Source organism: Dreissena polymorpha, chromosome 6, assembly GCF_020536995.1.
Source record: "Dreissena polymorpha isolate Duluth1 chromosome 6, UMN_Dpol_1.0, whole genome shotgun sequence".
In the NCBI taxonomy this organism is placed as follows: domain Eukaryota; kingdom Metazoa; phylum Mollusca; class Bivalvia; order Myida; family Dreissenidae; genus Dreissena; species Dreissena polymorpha.
This window is the reverse complement of record NC_068360.1, coordinates 52,557,296-52,583,598: the sequence shown is the minus strand read 5'-3', so window position 1 is coordinate 52,583,598 and position 26,303 is coordinate 52,557,296. Positions and strand designations below refer to the sequence as shown.

The 26,303-nt window shown below is 34.0% G+C and overlaps 1 protein-coding gene and 1 pseudogene across 3 annotated transcripts in view; one reads left to right on the top strand and one right to left on the bottom strand.

The window, feature by feature from the left end:
• The window catches only part of LOC127833413 (thimet oligopeptidase-like), a 388,329-nt gene that overhangs the window by 238,428 nt on the left and 123,598 nt on the right, over positions 1 to 26,303 (bottom strand). The window lies entirely within an intron of this gene.
• On the top strand, positions 568 to 26,143 carry LOC127833426 (cyclic AMP-responsive element-binding protein 1-like; annotated as a pseudogene).

The window sequence follows — 26,303 nt, the reverse complement described above, 5'->3', positions numbered from 1 at the left end:
GTGTGCTCATATGTTAACTGTGCACTTTTAATATGTGTGTAACTCAAATTTTCGATCTTAAGTTATAATGAAAAATATATTTACATATTCATTCAGCCTTTTTCATAAAGGCATTTTGCGCTCCAGTATCCAGTTATTTGACAGGTTAAATAAGTATGCAAACTTATCAATAACAGATAGTTGACGTTTTATTTATCAATTCAGCAACTCGTGGGTTTGGCTTTTAACAATATTGATGTAGTGGTATTTAGCCAAACCGCAGCACACATCCTATTTTTAGTTCGCACTAAGATATTCTGCCCCGTAAAAAAGAGAATTAAAATATTGCTTTAAATATATTCAGAAAATTGAAATAAATACTTTTATTTTTATGTATTATATATGTCATATTGTTTTGATAATTTTTACTATCAAACACATATCGGAAATTCATTATTATATGCTTAAATCGAAAGTATAAAAACAAACAGTCCGAACTAAAGAAATTACTGACGTCATCAGAATAAAATTAACCAATGAAATTCTTTGTTGTGGTGTTATGCGGATGAATTTCATCCATTTTCTAAGAGTTATTCGGCTCTGCGATAAAGTGATGACGCTGATGGTCGTCGTTTGACGTGGCGACTACGTATCTGCAAGTTAAACCACTCTAATTGGTGGCAAGGTCGTGACGAAATCTGCGTAATTGGTATGTACCCTGTACACAAAGTTGAGCTAAAACTGATAGCACTTTTAATTTTTAACTATGTCTTGATTGATATTCGTTTAAAATCATTGAAATTTTCAACAATCACGCAGTTGTGAACGAAATCAGAGCGAAGAGAAAACGAGACAAGCAACGATTATGAAAAACTGCTATAAACTTCAATTTTCAGAAGTAGGATATATTAAGAAAGTTGGTGTGAAACATGACATGAGTTACGATGAACGACAAAAGGAAAAAGAACTGAGAAAAGAAGCGAAGGATAAAACCGAGGCAGAAAAAGATCCAAATTTTCGGTATTTGGTCAGAGGCCCTCAGTGGGACAGAAAAATTGTAAGGGTAAAGTCATTCAAGGCCAAAGGGATGGAGGCGAACGAGCCCATACTAGGCTCTCTAACGCTCAGCCCGGGTTAGTAAATGAACACAGTGACCAGTGTAGAAATGTTTTTAACATTGTAGATAGTTTTCCAGTTCTGTTCACAAATGTAGATACGTTCACAAATGATAAGTTTTATTAACTGAAAATGAAGTTAATAGACATGAAAGAAAAGCCTAAAATAATTGCATTACAAGAGGTAAAAGCTAAAAACTTCAGATATGAAAGACTGATTGCAGAGTATAACCTGGACGGGTATGAAACTGTGTATAAAAACCTTAGTAAAGACTCTGAGGGAAGAGGTCTACTGATTTATGTCAATCAAGAATTGAAATTCACCCAGGTATCATTTAAGACAGTCTACAATGAATACCTAAGTGTTGAAATTAGCCTGAATAAATGTGACAAGTTACTCTTCACATCAGTATATCGTAGCCCTAGTATGAGCACAGAAGAATGTCAAAAGCTTTGTAGTTTGATCAATGAAATCACTGCTATGAAATACACACACTTTGTTACAGTAGGTGATCTGAACTTGCCAAATATCAACTGGGGTGATATGTCTACAGACAAGGGACCAGGTGACTTCAGTTTTGAATTTGTGGAGTGCATCAGAGACAGCTTCTGGTATCAACACATACATGAGCCAACGCGTGGAAGGGGAGACGCAGATCCATCACTTCTAGACGTTGTATTCAGCAATGAGGAAGGAATGATAAATAGTGTAAGCATTGAAAACCCACTAGGGAAGAGTGACCACTCTGTTATAACATTTAACTTTTGCGGTTATTCTCAAAACCATCATGCAAAAGAGAGACTTAACTTTGCAAAAGCCGATTTTGATGCAATGAAAGAGACACTTAGCATAGATTGGGAAAGTGCCATGAGAAATAAAAAATTAGATGAACAGTGGAAATTTTTCACAGAGAAAGTAAATGAGGCTATCCAAAAACATATACCAAGAAAAAAGTCGAGTGCTAACAAACCAAGTAAGAAACATGGAATACAATTATCGAAAAAGTTAAAAAGTAAAATGAGAAGAAAAGAAAGATTATGGAATAGATATAGAAATACTGGAGATGAAAGAGCTTTTGAACAGTACAAGAGAGTAAGAAATCAGGTTAGAAAATTAACAAGACAATCAGTAAAAAAGTATGAAGAAGATATAGCTTTGTCGGCTAATGATAATCCAAAACGGTTCTGGGCCTACGTTAAGTCAAAATCAAAGACTCAGTCCACAATCTCAGATTTATACAAAGATGACAAGAAGGAGTCGTTAACTGAAACAGACTACGAAAAGGCAAATGTTCTCGGGGAATTCTTCTCGTCAGTATTCACGCAAGAACCCAATGATGAATTACCATATATTCAGTTGAAAGATTGTCCAATTGAAGATGAGATTGACATCACAGTTGAACTAGTACAAAAGAAACTAGATGAACTGGTTATTAATAAATCCCCAGGTCCTGACCAGCTGAGCCCAAGAATACTGAAAGAACTTAGTAGCATATTATCATTACCAATCTGTATCATCTTTAAAAATAGCATAGACACAAGTACCCTGCCTGATGAATGGAAAACTGCACACATTACTGCTATTTATAAAAAGGGAGACAAAAAAGATGCCGGTAACTATAGGCCAGTCAGCTTAACATGCATTCTGTGTAAACTGCTCGAAAAGATAGTAAGGGAGAAAATGGTAAAACATATGAAGAATCATAACCTGTTTAGTGAAAACCAATTTGGTTTCATATCTGGTCGATCAACAGTTTTACAGTTACTAGCTGTGCTCGATAAATGGACAGAGATACTTGATCGAGGAGGCTCCATCGACGTGGCATACTGTGATTACATGAAAGCCTTCGATAAAGTTTCACACCGGCGTCTCGTGCACAAACTGAAAATATATCGCTTCGGAAATAAGTTTATAAACTGGATTGAAAACTTTCTCTCATACAGAAGACAGAAAGTCATAGTTAATGGAAGTGAGTCAAAGTGGCAACCAGTTACGAGCGGAATACCCCAGGGCTCAGTGCTCGGACCGATGCTCTTCGTAATTTTCATTAACGACATCACTGAAAACATAGAAAATGATAGCCAGCTGTATTTATATGCAGATGACACAAAAATATTCAGGGAAATTGCCTCGGAAAAAGACAAAGAAATGCTCCAGCAAGACATATTTAGCATGAGTAAATGGTCTGACAAGTGGCTGCTCCGATTCCATCCAGACAAATGTAAAACAATGACTATAAGTAATAAGAAATTGTGCGAAAGAACATACAAATTAAGACCAGACTTGAAACCTATGGAAATAAGCCATGCAGAGAAAGATATAGGGGTCACCATAGACGATAAGCTTACATTTGGACAACATTTAACTGAAAAAGTAAATAAGGCAAACTCAGTATTAGGTGCAATGAGAAGATCCTTTGAATACCTTGACATTCCAACATTCAAAAAGTTATATACTGCACTGATCAGACCTCACGTTGAATATGCCCATCCCATCTGGTGCCCCTACAAGAAAAAAGACATTATTACAGTTGAAAACATGCAGATTAGGGCTACTAGAATGATTCCTGGACTAAACAACCTATCATATGAAGAACGATTAAAGAAATTGAACATACCAACATTGAGTTATAGAAGAGTAAGAGGGGATATGATAGAAGTTTATAAACTACTGAATGGAAAATATTATTTTGATGAAAAGGAATTGTTAAAACTGAATCAAGAAAGCGTAACTAGGGGAAACAATAAGAAATTATATAAGACAAGACCTCGTTTGGACATCAGAAAGTTCTCATTCAGCCACCGAGTCGTTGACACCTGGAACTCATTACCAAACAGCGTTATTACAGCTACATCTATAAAGTCATTTGAGGCAAGACTTGATAAATATTGGAAAAACCAAGAAATTGTTTACAACTTTGAAGCTAAAATCTCGACCGGAAGAGATAAAGAAAATGAAGAGCTTGAGTCAGAGGCTGAGGGCCTTCTTCAAGAACTCATCTAAGGTAATCTAAGGTAAGGTAAGGAGACACATCGTTGACAAAAACATTGGAATTACTACAAACATGGATTTCTACAAAAGTTCCCACGCTTATGGTAAAGTGTTTGTGTGACTTGTTCATAATATAGTAAGTGTTTTGGCAGTGATTTTGCCCGATCAAATACAATTTGTGCAATTTTCTCCAGTTCCTATGAAAACTAGGTCACGACAGTTGATTTTTACAGTTTTTTTAACGTTATATTCATGCATCGCGTTTCATTCATATTTTTTATGTGCTGACGTAACAGAAACTAGTTGGCAATAGAAAACTATTTTGAATGTAATGGGTATACTGCTAAATTATTTATTTTTTCATTATTTGTTTACCAAACCTAAATAATTAACCCAGAGAAGAGAATATCCTTCAGTCATGCCTTGCAAATATGTAATTTTGTATAAAAAATATTTGTTACGTGCTAGAGTTTGCTTAATGGTTATTTTGTGATTATTATGCGCCTGAAGGGTGGCATATAGTTTTTTAACTGTCCGTCAGTTGGTATGTTTTTCCGTTCGAAAACTTTAACATTGGTCATAACTTGCAATATTGAAGATAGCTCCTTCATATTTGGCATGCATGTCACTGTGTATTTCATGGAGCTGCACATTTTTAATGGTGAAAGGTCAAGGTCATCCTTCAAGGTTAAAAGTCAAATATACGAACGTTGATTGTTATTGTTTACATTTCGATATTTTCTGCGCATGCGCATTGACTGGAGGGCAAAAACACTGGTTACAGTAACGTAAAGCATGTATAAAGGGCTTTTGCTTCATCAATATTTTGATAACAAATGCGAAATAAAAATGAATATCTTTAAAAAAAATAGTGCTAATATATTATATTTAGTACCAATAAATGTATATTCACATATATATATCGATCCCTCTTCATAAAAACAATGTAGTTATAAGCATCAGAGTAAACGTGGTAGGAATACTAAATACTGACAATCCCACAAAACAAAACTATGAAATTGCCTTATTGTTTCTGATAGTAAGACTTTAATAAATGATATTGCACAAATAATAAAACACTAATTAATTTGATAATAATTATTAGTGGTATGGATAGGTTTTTTTTCATCAGCTTGTAAGAGGTGCATTTAATCAATTATCAAACAAAGCCAAAAACGGAATACATAAATTTTTTTAAATGTTATGGTTATATACTTTTCCAATCAATAAATTTTCGTTTCGTTAACATTGAATGCCAATGTTAATAAATTTTATCATACAAACGCGGAAAAAACCCTGCATATTATGCAAATTGAATTGTCTTCGCATGTATATTGAAATCTCTTTACTAGTGACACGGAGCGTATATTGTCATCTAGAGTCCGTGCTAGTGATAATTAGTGATAATTTAAAGTCTAGCATTCTATTATAAACACATTATAAATTTCATTTCTTTAACGCAAGTATTTTTTACCATATTATGATAGCTTCTTTTCATGATGGTATTGTGTACACTGAAGTAACGTAAAATCTTTACACGTACTAGCGAAGTTTACATTTGCCGGATCCCTTAATTACGTAGCAGTAATACTGCACAATATGTTAAAATTATATTTATTGAACACTGTATTATAATGATTCAATTAACTGGCTAATATAATGCACTAGTTCCTGTTAATCCATTTCTGACAGATTTCGTCATTTTGTAATGTTAAAATATTTTATTGAAGCCACTTTTCTTTTTTGCTTTAAAATTTGGCTTTACTGATTTCTCAAAATGCCAAGAGATGTCATGGAGGTATCGTGAATTGTGTTTAATGAACAGACAATCGTCTGCAACATGTGGTTTATGGCATGGACCCAATGTGCCTTAGTTTATGACACCCTGTTGTCTTTGTCTGGACTGTCTCCGATCATAACGAGATAATCGATTTGTGATGAACAAAGGTGCAATTTAACACCTATGCTGCAACACAGAGTGTCAAAACTGGTGTAACAATTAAATAAATCAATAACATTAATCGATAAAATTTATTTAATGTGTAACAAGGTTAGTTTTTTTAGACATATAGAGGTTACTACATGCATACAGGTATGTTGCTAAGATAAAATCTATCTATTTGTTGTTTGTCTTCATCCTCAATTGTTTTCGTTCATTAAATCTATTTTATTCTGAAAGAATTACAATTTCTGAGACTTGTTTTAACTTCAAATGGTCGCAAAGAAGTGCAAGTAGAGAAATTTTGTGGTAACCATATACCGTATGTGCTCTTAAATGGTTTTCCACTCCCGAGTTCGTTTGAAGTTAAAACAAATAATAACAATATTATTCAAAAATAAAGTTCCTTGCATGCTTATGTCTTTTCAGACATCATAATTAAAATTATATTTGATATTATGCATGATTATCAACAAAAACGTTGATTTTGTCAAGGCAGTACTATGAGATAGACATTGAGATAGAGCTTCTGTATATGCGCTTTTTGCCCTCCAGTAGAAACTCGGGTCATTTAGCAGGTGCGCGTGACGTCACTCGTCAACGTTCGTATTTGGCTTCAAACGGCGCAGAAGCGGGCATTGTGTTTCTGACAAACACATATCTTGTTTTTGTTTTACATTGAACACTTAATTATGTACCCAGGCTTTACAACTTTGTAGCCTGAATACTAATTTTCATTAAAAATATAAATATGAAGCACACAGAGTTGACCTATAGGGTTCAAGTATAATTCGAAAGCACATAGAGTTCTTTGGTGTTCTGAATTTATTTCATTGAGCAGGCTATGGTAGGGAAGCAGGCTCAGCAAAACATAAGAACTGTTTGTTAGACAAATTGTCTAGATAGGTTAGAATCTTTGCGGAATTGTTCTTCATATCTGTTAGACAGGAAGCTTTATATTACATTTGAACTTTTCGATTATCGTTTGAGTCACTGCGTCTGACAGCACGCCACCCAAATGTCAGACAAAGCAATTTTTGTCAGCACACTAATGATTGTCAGACATAGAATTTGTTGTCCGCTCTGGCTTACTCTCACATATTTCACACACTGTTGAAACGGAATTCACAGCATATTATTTTAATGCAAATTAAAGTTTAATTCTTTTAATTTTGGGTACTATTTCAAATGAAAGCTTATAAAAGATTGCAAATGCAGCTGAGCATGCACATTTCAGCAGACCTTGACTTCTGTATTACTTTTTACTTGCTGGTTATCTATTTTATTACTTCCCCACCGGTTTCACAGGAGGGGACTTATGGTTTGCGCTCTGTGAGTCTGTCACACTTTTCTGGATCCTGCGATAATTTTAAGTTCTTCATATTTTTTTCAAGAAACTTGGAACATGGTCAGATGGCAATATGGAGATTATGCTCGTCTTTTCACTTTGTTCCTATGTCAAGAATTCTGGTTGCTATGGCAACAAATATATATTTAAAAAATCTGACAATGATGGAGCCGAAAGCGGACATAGATTGCTTGGCAAAAGTCTTGTTGATAAAGTTTTATGCTCATCAATGTTATTGATAATATTGGCTTCTCAATTTCAGGACCTGATTTGCAATGTCTGACTCAGACATTGATGTAAACCAAGGACTTCAGGTCGTCCAGGTTTCATTATCAAATCCGTCCCATTCAGTGATTCAGCAAAATCAACAAATTATTCACACGAGTCAGGGTTCAGTGATTCAGACAGCTGGATCAAACGTTCCTACAATACAGGTCGTACGGGTAAGTCGTCTATGATACAAGTCACATGAGTTGAATTCAATTTGCACCCAAATCAAATATACATGTAATTAAGCCCCAACACTCAAATACATGAGAAAAACTCCCCCCCCCCCCAAATCAGGAAAAATAAGCATGAAGAAAACAAAAGAATTAGCCAAAATATCTTGTTACGTCTTCAGATTGGAAAATAGGTGTATTTGATGTGCTGCTAACAAATACTTGATAACTAGGAGTTGTCAAGTTGTCAATATTATTTAAACTTAGGTTAAAGCCATAGAGCTGCATAGGGAAATTAACTAAATGTTGCACTTAATTTATTTGTATATCTTCTGGACACCTTCAATTGTGTTTTTGTTTTTCCCCATTGCAAAAAATGCAGGTTTTTGTGACTTTATAAAGAAGGAAAAATCACCGTAGTTAGGTATGGTTTACATTCAATATTTGTCAAATTGTGCTAAAACATAAACAAAAAAACTTAATAAATCATACAAAATATTGAGACATTTTTAATCAACCTTCATTATGCAAACAGGGTTCGCCAAAACCGTCGGTCCGCCGGTCCTGGCCGGCAATTTTTTCTAAGGACCGACAAGTGATTTAAGATAATCGGTCCGACTGACCGACACAATCGGATGAAAAATGGTTTCAAAAAGATCACTCAAAGTGTATAATATGCTATTGGATTAATAGAAGGTAAATACTTTTTGTTCAACTTCTGTCAAAATCCTTTTTCATTTTGATGTTTAAAGTTGGATTAGAATTGACTATCACATGCGAGTTCAAAATCAACGGTCTTTGTTAAAAAAAGCAACAGCCATTTTATTTGTTCCATTTAATTTCTCCACAACAAAAACCGCATGAAAACTTGTTTCAACAGGCATTTGTGAGCATTTCTGTTAAATAGTTTCATTATTATATTGTTATGGGAAGGATATATTTTAATTTACACACCAACAATTCTGAAATCAAAATTAGATTTTTCACCCAATGTACTATATTTCGGATATTTTAAAATTCGGACATAGGGATATTTATGTTTTGATATGTTGTTGATAGTTTGTATCAATATGTTTTGTGTTATTTCAGGCAACAAGAATGGATGGTGGTAACTATCATGGGCCTTTCTATCAAGAAATAGGTGTGAAAGACATTCATTTAATTGAACCTGGAAATCAACCACCTCAGCTAAGAGAAAATATTTTAACAATAGGTGTTGTTTAAGAACTTGTTAAATCGCAGGCCTTGACACTAACTTTTTTGACAGGGTACCCGGAGGGAACCTTAATTTCAACTTTTGGTGGCCCTCACCCAAACTAGGGTTCCCTCTTGTTTCAACACACAGCTACTCTCGGCGTAAGGGAAAATAAGTACAAGAAGCATACTAGTACACATTTTTATTTCCTATATTCAATTCTGTTTCCATTTAAGGCAGACCCATTAAAAGCTCATAACCGTGTCTTTTAAACTTTTGATATCATGTATTTCATCATCAGCATCGTCATCCTTGTCATAATCATTTTCAGCATTATCATCTTCAGCAATGCCCTTCGCCGCCAGAACTTAGCGTTTCGGAAATTCTTATTATAAACTTTTAAGAAATAAAAGGTTATTACGCGCATTCAGGGGTTTCACTGGCCCAAAAAAAACTTGTTGCAACTTTTTCGCGCCGTGAAAACTGTCGAATATTCCAACCTTATTAATAAGAACAATCATTTAAAGAAACCTTACTACATTAATGTCATTGCCTATATTATCACTTTAAAAAGTATATTATTACATAAAAAACAATAAGTACCTTCATAAGTCATACCTTCATAAGTCTAAATAAGCTTTATTTGTATATAAATACCATTTTTTTCAACTTGATAAACAACACAGATAACCAAAATAATATAACAATGTTAACTTCAATGTATTAAACAGTATGCTGCCTTAATTTTTCAAAATTAATTATTTAAACATAGAATCACACCAATTTACATCATTTGAAAGGGAACAAGAAATATAAAACATCAGAAAATAAATCATCTCACTTAATTTGTTAAACAGTTATATATGGTCATTTGGACATGTCATACATCAGCTTCTGTTGTTTATACGTTTTCTGTTAGTGGTGGATGATTTCCAGGATCAATTAAATTATAGTTGTTCACGCCTATTTCCTGACAGAAAGGTCCAGATAATTACCACCATCTATTCTAGTTGTCTGAAATAACATAAAGCATATTTTTTTTACAAACTATCAACAACAAACAAACACATACATGTCGCTATCTTTAAATGTCCGAATTTGAACATATCCGAAATATAGTACGCCAAGTGAACGATATACTTTTTATTTCAGAAATTGTTGGTATCTAAATCAAATTATATCCTTCCAAGGTCATTATAATAATGGAACTATTAAACAGAAATGCTCACAAATACCTGTAGAAAAAAAGTGTATACCGGCATGTGATTTTGAGGGAAATTAAATGCTTTTGCCTATGGTTTTGATTAAAGAAATAGCGGCCCTAATAATTATTATAATTACTGATCGTCGTGACAGTTTGTCCCAGTGTTACTTTTTTGGGGGCTCAATATCATAAATGAGCCATTAATAATCCGATAATAACCCCCATAAAACTTGACAAAAGCAGTAAAAACACCGTTTGTAACACTTACACGCTTCAGTGATTTCAATATACTCTCTGCAATGTAGGTCGCTTACATCGTCGAAAATCAAAATTTACAACTGACAGACGCTGGCCGCTAATGCTCAGTCGCGTGCTTTCGATTCGCTGTACATTTTCGAATAAGATTTTACCTTTTTTTTATACGCCGCTCTTTAAAAGTTGGAGGCACTTATAAAAATTCAAATGGTCAATCAAGACCAAGTGGTTCTATAAATTTAGGGTTCCCGGAGGACCACCCAGCTTGAAAGAACTGGTGGTCCTCGCCAAGATCTGGGGGCCTCGGGTCCCCGGACCACCGTTAGTGTCGAGGCCTGAATCGGCTAATAAACAGAAATTGAAGTCATCCAAAGTAGTGTGAATGGGTGTGTGCAATTAAGTCAAACTTGATTGGATGTCACCCTAACTTTTCAAGAACACGGATTTGTTAAATCTGTGCAGGCTAAAAAACAGTTTGACAAAAAGAAGTCTAAAAAGAATACCTTTGGTTTATATGTGGTTTATTATTAATATAATAATTGTTTAATTATATCGACTTTGGACATGTTTTTATTTATTTTAATGTGATCAAAACCAATAAACATCAAAAGGGTACTCTCTTTTGTTGTGTTCTGCTGTTATAATTTAGTCGGACAGTGGGACTGACAGAAACTGATTCGGACTGACAAAAAATTCAAGTCTGTCAGTCCGAATGACTGACAGATTTTTCAAGTTTTGGCAAACCCTGTGCAAAAGAGCTGTGCTTGTAACCAGACAGTTAATTCTCCTTTTGGATCTTAGCAAGCCTGGAAAGTTGATTGATTTAGGTACGGATTGGCTAAACAATATTTATTAAACATAATGATTAGAAAAACTAGAATTGGTAAGTGGTGTAACTGGTCTTATCAATTTGAAGGAAAAGTTTCAATTTGTGAGAGTAACACATGTTAATGTTTTACTCTGTGACACTTTATTTTAGGTGTGAATGTTAACTCTATGAAACTATATTTTAGGTGGCACACATTGACGAAGATTTATCAGACCATTCGGAAGGAAGGAAGAGAAGAGAGATTCTGTCCAGAAGGCCATCCTACAGGTATAAATTGTGATAACAGTTTTTTTGTTTAATTAGATGTTCTTAAGGAAAACAGGGTTAACTGCATATGTAGTGTTTTTCCCAGGCCATTTTAGAGTGGCGAAATGCCACACTGCCCTCACGGATAGCCACTCTGCCCTTTTCAAAGGCAAATTTCGCCACGCGCCCTTATCGATAACATCTTTATTGCCTTATGACCTAACTTGGTCCGCAAAATCAGCGTCCTTGATTGTCTGTGACGCTCCGACTGTGCTTGATTTACTCGAGAGACATCAACTTCTAATCGACTATATTAATTGAGCAGATTTAATCTATTACAGTGCTCGATTTATAGGTAGGTCTTACTGACTGCTCCAAAGCTGTGAATTAGTCATGCGTGAATAACCCCGTGTCAGTATCAATCCATAATGCCAGAGTCTATGTTATACCAAGCGCACTTTTCGGTCGGCATTGTGTACTCCTCCACGATAAAATCGTTACTTCGGAGACTTTTGATGAAAAACTCAATGTTATTCTCGTGGCAATTGTGCATTGCATGCATTATTCAGTTATATCAAAACATATATTTTTACGCATAATTACATTTAAAAACAAAAACAAATTTATTCTTTATCGTTTTCGTCTTTAAGATAATTAGATCTAATTATTGAAATAATTATTGAGACGTATACTAATTTAACAAAATGCGAATCGCGTATACGATTTAACGTTGCTATGCGCACCAGTCGCTTACATCATTTTAACAACATGGCGGACTAAACAGAATTAAATTTTGACTCGGTAAAAATGGCAAATAACGTCGTAAATGATTGAATTAACAATGGAGGTTATACATTAAGAAGGAATTAATGAAATGTCTGTGATAATCAAAGATGCATAAAATGTTTTAGATAGCAACAACATTATTTATTTGTAATCTACTCGGTTGGTGTATGTCATGGAAACGAGTGTTTGCATATTGTTAGCGATCAATTTACTCACAATGTTACAGTCATTGAAATTCAGATTTAAATCTACAAGCAAGTCGGGCTAGTGCTATGGGAATTTGAACAAGCCCTAGTCAGATTTTACTAGCCCAAACATTTTTGTTAAAAATGCAGATAAACATAACATAAAACATCCAAAGAAGCATTCATTTATTTAATCTTTAGAATACAATATAAATCTCTTATTAATTTCATCCTCATCCAAGTTAGCTTCCTCGTCATCTGAGCCAGCCTCTTTCGAATCCTGAAATAAGAAGAAATTAATTAATCCCACTTTTACAGCGAATTCGGTTGATTAAAGCCCCGTTGATTAAATATCATCTATAATCAACGGCAGGAAATGACGTCAATATTTCGACGAAATGACGTCATAAATCAAGCGAAATTATCCAGTCAAACTAATTTTGTTTTAAATTTAAATAAACAAAAAGGTTTACAAAATAAAAAGTGGGATAATTAGAATTATAGATTAGTGTTGATTATAGATCAGGTTAATCATGCTCGGCACGAAAACGAAAAAGCACTTGCCAAGGCTTGTGCTTTTTGTTTTCTGAGCCTTGCATGATAAACCTGATCTATAATCAACACTAACGTATTATTCTCTATTTCACACATGGATTTCAATCAAATCACAATTATAAATATATACATAAAGTTTAGGTAAAAAATTAGCAGAAATGTATCCCATATATCCATGTGAAAGAGAGAGCAAACCTGACCCACCAGAAAATATATAAGCAATTAACTGCCAGGTTATTTTACAAAAAGCCACTTGACAAATGCGTCAATCACAGTTACCTCAGATTCGCATTCCTCAACGACGTACTTCAATGACAACTGTTCGGCCATTACTCTCTGTGTCCCAAACGCAACGCAAAACATTTATTTTACATAATAGTAATCCAGGAACCACAAAACCATGCGTTTTATGCACAGTAATCCAATTATCGGCTGATTGCCCAGCACGTGTGCGCAGTGTGTTAAAACACCGGTAAGCGTCTGTTGATTTAAGGGACTCAAAACTTTGTTTACAAATATTGAAAATGAAAGTGGAACTTGTTTTCTGTTTAATGAATTGTACAAGCACGTCGGGCTTGTAATATTGGATTTCCTACAAGCCCGCAAGAAAAAATACTAGTTTTTTGCTGTCGGACTAGTGCGGATTTCGACGACTGATGTTATTTTAAACATTTGGCAAGATTATTGTTAGAAAATGGGATAAGGCAAACATGGTTTCATTTATATGTTAGTGGATCGGGGTATAATCAGATTCATATGCATATATTGCTTTATTATGTTTTTCGTGCTGTACAGTTTATTGAAACAGCATGGAACTTAAATGTACATTGCAACGTAAATATATTAATATAAATTATAGTAAGTTAAATACATCAATTACCATTAAATGTGCTTGTTTATATGTTATTTTTTCCACAACTGCTTCTGATGCGATTACATGTTTCAACGTAATTTAGGTATTCAGGGAACGTTTTTGCCCTCTTTTTGCCTAAACTGCGCGCTAAAATGCCCTTTTTGAAAGTAATGCGCCATGCCCCTTTGCCCTCCTGGGAAAAACACTAATATGGGTAAAGTGTCGTCTCATATAAGCATGTGTAGACCTCATAGACTAATTAGCAGGGTTCGCACAAGGCTTGAAAAGTGCTTGAAAACGAGTCCTAGGCTTGAAAAGCCCTTGAACAAAGGTTGGCCTTGAAAAAGTGCTTGAAAAGTGCTTATTCCATGTAAAAAAAGCCTTGAAAATGTTTATTTCTGCTCAAAATTACATGTATCATCGCTTTAATTATAATCTTAAATCGTTCTTAAGGGAAATATTACGAAAATTATCATAAATTCCTTCGCGCAAAAAGTTGAGTACGAAATATATAAGTTTCGTACACTATTGAGTACGGAACGTTATGTGTACACGTCACAGATTATGTGTATACGTCAGAGGCTCTCCATTGTGATCAATTTTCGCGAGTGAAAACGCAGCAATGGGGATGTGTCATTTCAAACCAGGGTGGTTAACTTAATATTCCTGGGTACAGAAAACAAATGACATTCAAAAAGCACATTGTCGGGTCTGTATGAAGACCGTTGATGTCAGGGGATGGGGGAAAGCGCTTTGAAAAGCCACAAGAAAGGGGAAACCCACAAAGAAAACATGAAATTGACAAGCAATGTGTTTGTTTGTAATAACTTTAAAAAGTAAATACATACAGTCAGTACACCAGTTTAGAATCGCCCAGCAAAAACGTTTATTCTTTTTACCACAATAATTTTTTCGGGATTTAGTGTCAATGTGAGAAGATGTAAAAATTAAGGGTAATATTTATTTTGTATGATAACAGGTTAGGTCAGACGGCATATGCAGTTTTTTGTCATAAATAGCCAATTAAAGTTCAACCTTAGGAAAATAATTAAAAATCATTCAGCTTACAGAATTAGTATTTCAAAACATTGTCATAGCATTTATTTTCAATCAGCAAAAAACTTATTTGAAAATAATAAAGCCTTCTATATCCATATGCACATTTCAAAACATAACTCATTCAATCAGTTCCGGTTAACTTTTTGCTGCATTTTTCCACCCTGTAAGCTATGTACAAAAGATTTCTTGCTAAAACTTTGTTAATTTATTCATTTACCTAATGTATACCTTAGACACTTATCATTTTGTTTTTATTGGGGCATTATGGAAAATTAAATACAAATTAATCGGAACTGCTGATTATCGGGAACTGGTTGACAAACTGTATGTGAGACTCATTGAGTTAAGGATGGATAACATGTATGTAATAACTAGAAATAACATGTATGAGTTATTGTGGAATAAGTTGAATTTGTTTGAGCAAATAAATGATATTTACTGTGTTAAACTTGCTTGAAAATGCACTTTTTTAAGGAAACTAACCTACGGTTCTCGGCCTTGAAAATGAAAATTTGGCCTTGAAAAGTTCTTGAAAAGTGCTTGAATTTAGGTTTGAGAATTCTGTTTGAACCATGAATTAGGGACAACACTTTTGGATGAAGAATATCTTTTGGAGCAAACATCCAGTTTAGGCTAAATAAAGTGTCGTCCCTGACTAGCCTTTGTTGACTGAATATGCTTATCTGGGACGACACTTTTCGCACATGCATTAAGCCCCGTTTTTCACAGTCTGATCATGACTCCTTTTGAAATGGGTGATATTAGTGAATGTCAGTGTCATGCAGGTTTAAATTAGTTAATAGATAGACAATGAACTCAGAAAATAGATGCACCATGAACTCAGAACTTAGATAGACCGGTGAAACATTTTTAGCTCGACTATTATATATGAAAATCAAAAATATATAGTGGAGCTATCCTTCTCACCCCCGGCGTTAGCGTGCAAATGTTAAAGTTTTCGTACTACCCCAAATATTTTCTTTGTCCCTTGACATATTGCTTTCATATTTGCATACTTGTTAACCAACATGACCCCAACCTATAAACAATAGCAGACAACTCTATCAAGCATTTTGTCATAATTATTGCCCCTTTTTATACTTAGAATATGCATTTTATTGATAAATATATGTTAAAGTTTGCGTACTACCCCAAATATTTCCTATATCCTTTGACATATTGTTTTTTAAATGTTGCATACTTGTTTACCAACATGACCCCAACCTATAAACAAGAGCAGACCACTGTATCAAGCTTTTGACATAATTATGGCCCCCTTGACACTTAGATAATTGAACATTTTGCGTAAATTGCCATTACTTCTTTATTTATGAAAACATTTTATTATTACTTTGACAAAACAACACCTACCTGAATACCACAATGGATTTCACCCAAACAATACCCCACGCCCCTACCCAGAATTTCCCCACCCCCCCACTCAAACCTACCCCCCCCTCCAAACAACAATATTTTTTTAAACATCATCTAATAAATTACCACACCCCACATTATAACCCCCTCACCCCCATTTTTTTTTAAATATATCTAATAAATTACCCCACCCCACATTATACCCCCCTCTCACTCCTCCTACCCCCCCCCCCCCCTCCCCCCCCCCCCCCCCAAAAAAAAAATATATATAAAAAATAAATATTTTTCCTTTTTTTATTTTTGAAAGATCGTCTAATACTAGTAAATGACCACACCCCACATTATACCCCATTATTGAATATTAACAATTTCCCCATGATGGCTTACTTTATACTGTCAAGCACTCGAACAGTCGAGCGCGCTGTCCTCTGTCAACTCTTGTTTTAATTTGACTTTCTAGACTACAATGTGTTATTGTCTGTATTGACATGTTAAAAGAAAACCAGCAAGAATATATTAGATTTTGTCCCTTGATTTATGTATAACGAAAATATTGTAAATGTTAAAAGAAATAAGAATGGTTTATATCAAATAATGAATTAGATGATAATGCATGTGATATAATTTATTATTTGTTCATTAATTATTTGTTCTGAAAATGCCTAAGTTGTGTGTCATTCAGTAAGAGTTGTAAAATACTTTCAATTAGTGGGGACTTTTAATGTCAAGTTATTTGATGTAATTTACCTGACATTATCTCTACCTGATTACAAGTAAATAATTAAGAAAATAATTGGGCACATCCCTAGGTGATGTTATATGTTAATCTGTCAAGTTGAAAAAACTTCTCACATCTAGGGAAGTGTGATACATTTCAAACAATAGCAACAGGATGTTAGGCAGTTTGTCACACATGATTGCTTCTACTGGGTATAAAACAACCCCTTGCAACTTTGTTAAGTGTCTTTAAATTTATGTAACTGAATCCATGATGATTGGGTTAGTGGAGGGAAATTTTATTGGAATTGTAAACATTTGTGATCTTTAAGTGTTATGTTTGAATAAAGCACAGAAATGTTTACAGCTGATTCTGACCCATTAAAATTATTCATTCACATCAAATATTATTATTAAGCATTTTTTTTTAAAACACCAGAAAAGGTAACTGTTATGTGATTTATCATAGTATTATGGGAAAACATGTAAAAGTAATAGCGTAAAATAAATCAGCTGTTAACATGTTTCAATAGAATTAACCTCATGGAAGTACTATTTAAAAAGATGTCTTTTGTTTAGGAAAATCTTTAACGAGCTGTCCTCCCCTGTGACTGTAACGAAGATAGAGGAGGAGTCAAACGACAGTAGTCAGGACGGAGAGTCCCAGGACAGTACGGGTCTGGCCGCTGCCATACAGTACGGGAACGCTACAGGTACCTGGATACTAGTAACTACTGAACTAGTGCTTCTGTTTTGCAATCTGTTTGACTTCTTTTCTTTGTAAATGGCGAGCTAACAATTAATATTTTTATTCTTTTAAATGTCAATAGGGCTTTGTGGATATCATGTTTCTAGCAACTGGGAAGTCAGGAGTTTGATACACACTATATGAGTGTTCTTTGGATCTCCACCAAAAAAAATGAATACTGGTTTTACCAAGAAAACAGACTCGAGAGCGTTTCAATAAGCATTAAGCTTCGGATGTAATTGAGCTACAAAATAAAAGTTAAAAATAAATTACTCATGTCTAGGTTTTGATAAAACCTGATATTTGATTTACCTTGAGGTAAAAACATTTTGTAAGAGCTTACATGGTCTAAGCATTGCATGTGGCGAGCTTTTAGCAGTTGTAATATGCACTTAAATATTTATTATGCAAGTGAACTGTCTGTAAGCCCAGGGCTCGAAATTAACTTTTTTTTCTACTTGCAAAACATTGCGAGCAGCTTTAAAACCAACTCGCAAAATCAAAAACAGTCTCGCAAATTTTGCAGGAAACATAAAAAAGTTTGGACATTAATTTAGTACTATTAAAACAAAATAAAAAGTACTTAACATACACTTTTTATTTCTGCAATCATACAAAGATATCAGTTCCTTGAACCATAAGGGTATTGTTTTCAAATATAAGTGTGTCGTGTTCACTCAGAAAACAAAGTTTAAGTGTCAGTTTGGGATATTTTTAATGGGTTTTCAAATAGTGAAAAAAATCAGCTATGATATCGTGTGTTGAGTGCAACGTCACCAAAATACAAATCAACGGTTAACTTTACTTTATCTTTCGTATTTTTATTTCTGTCTGTAGGCAAAAAGAAACTAATTATGTTTGGCGTCGACGCCATGTCTGTTCAAGTTCAATGAACAAATGTGAATAGTCGACTGTTTCACGTTCTTTGTACCAATACTATCCGCATATCTGTACTATAAGTAACCAGTCTACATACAAGGTGCGCGCTTCCGCATACAGGTATTTAGACGTTCTATAAAATGACCTACGGTTTAGCGTTCATGACGTCGAGTGCATTTATATTACTAGTTTTTTTTCCACTATTTCTTTACTCGCAAAAAAATACTAGTGGCTTAAAACTTAACTCGCAATCAGTATTTTTCACTCGCATTTTGTGAGTGTGTGCGTGTTAATTTCGAGCCCTGTAAGCCAGCTCTGTTTGTCTTGTTAAGGAAAGGATTTCTTGACAATACACCAACAATGCTTGTTTTAGCACTTATTAGTGCCTTGATTTTTAAATAAATGTTTGTTGTGCTTAATCATTAAGAACTTCTATAATATTGATCTCTCTTTTATTATTCTGATTTGCCTCAAACATGTTAAATGATTCCTCCCTTGCTGTTAAGTTATCTTTAGTGGTATGTCTTGATGGCTTCTGATTAGGAAAGAATGACGTCTTTTTTTAGGAAAACAGGTGATAGGTCAAAGCAACAGGCTTGACGCATGTGTTCATTTTTATGCCCTGTATCGAATGATCAAGGGTATATTGTTTTTTGCCTGTTTGTCTGTAATTGTATGTGTGTGTCTGTCCAAAAACTTTAACCTTGGTCGTAACTTTTGCAATATTGAAGGTAGCAACTTAACATTTTGCATGCATGTGTATCTCATTGAGCTGCATATTTTGAGTGGTGAAAGGTCAAGGTCATCCTTCAAGGTCAAGGGTCAAATATATGGCTTCAAAGCTCAGTAGGGGGCATTGTGTTTCACAAACACAGCTCTTGTTTTTTTTTTCAGAATTATGGGCCCTTGATCTAAGTGGCTGCCATTGAAATTGTATCTGTATGTGTAGCTAACTACATCTACATTTCTCAGACAATTGCATTGAAACTTAACCATAAGCTATACATTACAAATTACATATGAGCAGAATAGAAATGTCTAGTGCACTGTTCCTTTTTTTTTCCCATGGTCATGGCTGCCATGCTGTAACAAAGCTGTGCAGAAGTATTAGTAACTTTTGTTACAAAGCTCTAGCTTTCTTAATTTTTGGTTATCCAGGCAGCAAAGTATGTATATATAAAAAGCCAACCTAAAATTACTACACCAATTACCCGTAATGTGATATTGTATGTACGGGTTAAAGTTTTGTAAATGTTTAGACAATTGTTTCATGCACATGCATCTAGCCTATATTTCCTAAAATGGAGCTATTTTTATTCCAAGTGTTACCCAATCCATTAAGCCTGGTTTCCCCAGAGCGAGGCTCATATATAACTCCAACTTGTAGTGTTGCCATCCGGAGCCATCCAGATCAGCGTGAGTGCCGACGGGACCCCAATAGCCCAGGGCCTGCAAACCCTCACGATGACCAATGCCAACCAATCGTCCAGTGGGCAAACCACTGGCCCAACCATCGTACAGTATGCACAAGGCCCTGACGGCTAGCAGTTCTATATCCCAGGTATAGACCTCTCCCTGTGGGACGCCCGAGAAAGTTAGTGTAGATTGGCCTATCCATTAACTCTTTACCACTCAGATATGCATCTCAACCTATTTGTAGCCCTGTAGAAAAACAAATTAAATTAAAGACCTTTCTTAATAGATTCAAGTTTTAAAGTCTTTATTTTCAACCCTTATTGATGAGAATCAAACTTAAAACAGCTTAAAATCTGAACAGCTGTCCTCATTTTGTGCTGGTGCATACAGCTTTTTACATTTGCTTCTGAGTGTGAAAGGGTTGGTTAAATGTATATTTGTTTAAAGGAGGCTTGGTTCATTCTTAATAAGTTATCGTTTTTATACTCTGATAGCACTACTAAGAGGATCTTGCATTAAATCCATAATATTGTTTGACCATAAACAGATAAAATGTGCTTGAACCAAAGCACATTTAACCTATGTCTCGAAAATTAAAATGATAACATAACGCTTAGTGTGTTGAATCGTATGATGACACTGGCAGTGTACCCAAAACACTTGGGAATATTAAAAACATGCATTATAGATCAATCTCACATGCTGGTTTAGGACTTACTGAGCCTTAAGGACTTGATCTAGTTTAAAAGGTTTACAAAAAAGCAACATTTTGTAAGTTTCTTATGCAGCTCTATGACTTAAAACTAAGTAACAATAATATAATAATAAGTTTTTGTGAGCAAAAAATCAAACAATAATTTCCCAATGTGAAGAAAATTTTTGCACAAATGATTTCCTATTGGGCAAACAAAATTGCTGAGCCTGTACAATCAGCACAATCATTCAGTCTATTAGGGACGACACTTTAACTGGGTTTTCGCTAAGAAAAGACTTCCTTAAAACTAGTTTAAACGAAAAATACCGTAAAAAGCAAAGTGCCTTGCAGGCTGACTAGCCTGTGTGGACTGCACACGCTAATGTAGGACATCACTTTACCCACATGTTTTAAATGTTGTTTTGTCTGGAATGAATCTCATTTATTAAGACTGGACCCTGTGCCATAGTTAACTAGATCAAGTCCTTAAGGCTCAGTAAGTCCTAAACCTGTGCATCCCTATGAAACATTCAGGGCCCCTAATGTGGTGATAAGGTCTTTTGCCCCTTGGATTTGTTTAAAAAAAACAGCTGTTTTAAATTGTGAGAAATTTAGTCACAAACTTGTCAAAATTGTGGGGAAAAAATGGTCAAAACTTTTAAAATTGTGAATGTTTGAGTCATGAACTTCAATAAATTGTGACAATTTCGTTAAAAAAACTTCTCAAACTTCTCAAAACTGCCTGCATGCTTACCCTATCCACCTTGTATTCCAGTGGGAAGCACAGGAACGATGCAGGCGTACCAGATAGCCAATACCGGCACACTGCAAGGTGGGGTTGTCATGGCAACTTCATCAGGCCTCGGTCGGGATGCTGGTAGTGAGGAGGCAGCGCGGAAACGGGAACTCAGGCTTCTTAAAATAGGTATGTGGGAAAGATATGGGAGCAGTAAGGCCTTTTTTTCTGGGAAAACTTGGCTAAATCCATGTGCATAAAGTTTCAACCCAGATTAGCATGTGCACAGGCTAATCAGGTGCATCACTTATAGCTTAGTTGGGGTATCTTTTATAATAAGAAAGTTTATAAGTGAAAATACAGTTATGCAGAAAATTAAAGACACAGATAAGCCTTTCAGTCTCTGCATAGGCTAATCTGGGATGACACTTTACGCACATTCAGATTAACTTGAGTCACTCAACTTTTTGTTTGAATCATGTTAAAAAAATGTGGATAGTGAATTTTTTGCATTTTTCTTCAATTTCACATGAATGTGCAATAATATTAGACTGGTGAAATTTCATCTGCCTGAATATATTTTATTTTTAAAATAAACTTTTTTTCAATGGGTCACTGCGTTTGTTAAGATGAAAACAATAGTTTAAAAATCCCTAAACGATAATGGTCCATGTTTAAAAATGTATTAAAAAGATTGTTAATTGTTGGTAGTTTCAGAATGTTCAATCACAAATGTTTTCTGTATATAATTTTTAAGTCTTTCCTAACTTATAAAATGAGCAAAAATGTTGTAACAAAAAAGTATATGACTGTGTATGTACATGCTAAATACATTAAAGGGGCCTTTTCACAGATTTTGGCATTTTTTAACTTATTCATTAAATGCTTCATATCGATAAATGTAAACATTGGATCGTAAAAGCTCCAGTAAAAAATCAAGAATAAAATTAAAAAAAGGAAAAGAACATAGCCCGGACCAGGTTTCGAACCAGTGACCCCTGGAGTCCTGCCAGAGTCCTGAAGTAAAAACGCTTTAGCCTACTGAGCTATTCCGCCGAGTACATATACTTGAAGTATTTTATACGTTATATAAGCAATCTTCGTAGTTTCACAAAATTTAACGACAAAAACAGAACTCTCCAAATTATTCAATCGTTTCGCGTTGCAACGCTTTATAATTTTTAGGTTTTAAAATCGTCAAAAGATGCATATAATGGCTATATTAGACCATGGTAAATGTTCAGTATTACTGTTTCCTCACAAATATCATAACTAAAACGAAAATTTGCGAATCTGAAACAACTTTTTTCAATTTTGTCAATTTACCAAAGCGTGAAAAGATCCCTTTAAGTAATTTATATGGATTGTTTTAAATGCCCTTAAATGTTAGTTATTTGGAATATTACTTAGTGGTGTGACTAAGAAATACAATGTTACTGAAATAAATGCAGTACTTAACCATGTTTAACTGTCAACCATTTATAATGCAGTCACCTGTTTTTAATACGTAAATGGAGGAAGAAAAAGTTATACATGTATAACAAACAAAACTTGAACATTTGCGTCCATTTTGCTATTGCACAATTAGGTTATCATGTGACTAAAATATATATCAGTGTTGCTGAATGGATGACTGCTATTCCATATTCAGGTATAAATATCTGTTATAGGGAAGCTGCAAAGGAGTGTCGTCGAAAGAAAAAGGACTATGTGAAGTGTCTGGAAAACCGTGTTGCAGTATTAGAAAATCAAAATAAGACTCTTATTGAAGAACTGAAGGCTCTTAAAGAACTCTACTGCCAAACTGAAGTGTAATGCAAAGGGGGACAACTGTGCTCATGTTTTATGTGATAAGGGAGGTAATCTGTGTATGTGTTCAAGAAACAATGTTATTTTTGTTTCTGTCTGCTGTAACATGACAGTGTTGACTGTGCAAGTGTAGTTGTTTGAGTTGGAGGGACATGTAAGTATTTCTGAGCCTGTCTGAAGAGTGGAGTGTGGTCTACCAGAAATGTTTGAATTGTCCTGATTACAGGTCAATTATATAAAGCATGATTTCTGATATAGACTGTAAAAACAGTTGGGCAAATACATGCTGAGAAGGGACAAACAGAAGGGTTTTCCGAAACTTCCAAACGTTCTTTGGTTTGCCCATGACAATACCTTTACTTTTCTGTCGTTCACAAGGATTGACAAAATGTTATAAAAAATTTGCACCTTTAATATGAAAAAATATTTTAATAAAAAAAAGATGTGTTTTTTAAAGATAATAAATGAATGTTTCCACAATTATAACAATACTTGTGAAAGCTATCTGCATTATTTTTTAATACAAAAGTTTATTTTATTGATTTTTATTCAAATTACTGGAAATGCATATGTGGCTTAAATAACAGGTGTTAAATTTATTTGTTAAAATTAACTTCTTTGTAAGAGTTATGTTTCTGTTATGTTAATTTGTGAAAGGTAAGCTCTTTTTTAATAGATTTGAATTGTTCCTCTTGTTTATTTGTTGATGTTTTTCATGTCAAAAACTCTTCAGAGTAAGTCACAAGGAACAACATTTTAATGACTTAAAAACAAGAATATTTCATATACTTGTATGTATATATATTTAATTGTATAAATGTCATAAAAAGACCAATCTTGTAGGCACTTGCTTGTAAAAATGTAAAAGGGCTGCCAGAGACATGCTTGCAAAACAGACCCAATTCCAAAACAAAAGGGTCAATCCCAAATTATTTTTTCTTCATTGGTCAGTTATAATTTGTATTAGAATTTTTATTTAAACTGAATTTCTCAAAGGAAGTCGGTCCTGTAAAGTTTGAAGGTGTTTCAGCTTGTCTTAAACAAGTGTCTGTAAGACATTCTACATAAAGAAATCAATAAACAATATGTCAAAATCTACAAATTGGCGTGTTACTGTCAACTGTTACCTTGAATGTGCTATATATGTAAGCTTTACAATTGGAAGTCCTTACATTGAGATCAGAAGACAGCATTAACATTGTGTTTGTTTGTTAATTTGTTTCTGCAGTTCGAAATTAAACATGCTAATGAATTTTATTTCTGTTTAAGCACTTTAATTGCATGTTTTGTATGGAAATATGAACATTTTAATGTGCCTTTGTTTTTCATGTTATACCGAATCCTTCCAACTCATAAAATTCATAAATTTATAATGTATTAGTCATATTTTACATTGGATTACATAAGCAATGTTATTGCTTACATAATTGTGACATATCCAACTAAACCATCTTGTTGAATTTCAACTTGCCAGAGAGTAAAAATCAAAACATTTTCATGCTGGCTTGTTAATTATTGCAGGCTTAATTTTGGTGAATATAATTTGTCTCCACACTTTGTTTATATATTTGTATGGCGTTGTGTTTTGTGGTTTATATTATACATATAAGCATTTAAATTGTTTAAGGGTTATACAACTCAAATGTATAAATTTTTAGCCATAAACTGTTTCTGTGTCCAATAAAACATTATTTGCTGCCATCTGGTACATCTATCTTTTATCAGAAAACATGATTTTTTTTTATATTTATATTTAACAACATACAACATTAATTTAAAATATAAAATTTCATTAAATTTGCATTGCCTGTTACTGTTATTACATCTAATGTAATAAGTACAGATTCTAAAAAACTGATTCATTCAACTAAAATGCCCAACAGTATTGAATTACATAAATAGCCTGCATTTAAGTGCTTCCTAAAAAACACTCACACGCAAAACCAAACTAGGGTCATATTTGTATTTCCTTTGCATGCAGGACAAAAATTGTAATTATAATATATGTGTTCCTATTTACTTAAATTATGAAGTAAGTTTATAATCATATATCCCATGTCAGGTTTATCATATATCCCATGTTGGGTTTATCGTATATCCCATGTCAGATTTATCATATATCCCATGTCGGGTGTATCATATATCCCATGTCTGGTTTAATATATATCCCATGACGGGTTTATCATATATCCCATGACGGGTTTATCTTAAATCCCATGTCGGATCAATCATATATCCCATGTCGGATTAATCATATATCCCATGACGGGTTTATCATATATCCTATGACGGGTTTATCATATATCCCTTGTCGGATTTATCATATATCCCATGTCGGGTTTATCATATATCCCATGAAGGGTTTATCATATATCCCATGTCGGGTTTATCATGTATCCCATGTAGGGTTTATCATATATCCCATGTGGGGTTTGTCATATATCCCATGTCATGTTGCTTATATATCCTATGTTGGGTATATGATGACAATCTATGCTTCTAAAATTAAGATATGATATCTACAGTTGATTAAAAAGCAAGTGCTTCAATTTAAATTTACAATGTTAACGTGTCATACTTCATTCCTAACGTTTCTTTTGCTTGGAACCATACAAGGAATGCCATTTTCTGTTTTAATACCTATGTTGTTGTTTATTTTTGTACCTTCGTATTTGATATATTGTAGCAGTTGCATTATGGAAATAATGTTATTGTGATTTACAGTATGCCTAATTTTATTGTTCTTTGAATGTACAGATTTTATTCTGCAATATTACAATTGTGACAACATTCAAACGTTTGTTCTCTATGTATTTATACGTAAAAAATATGTTTGCAATGGGTACTGTGGTAGGTAAAGTTGCATAAATAGGTCTTTCATGGTGGACATAAACATCGAAATTATGGGTCCTTACATTTATTAATAATAAGTCAAATAATGATTTTAATC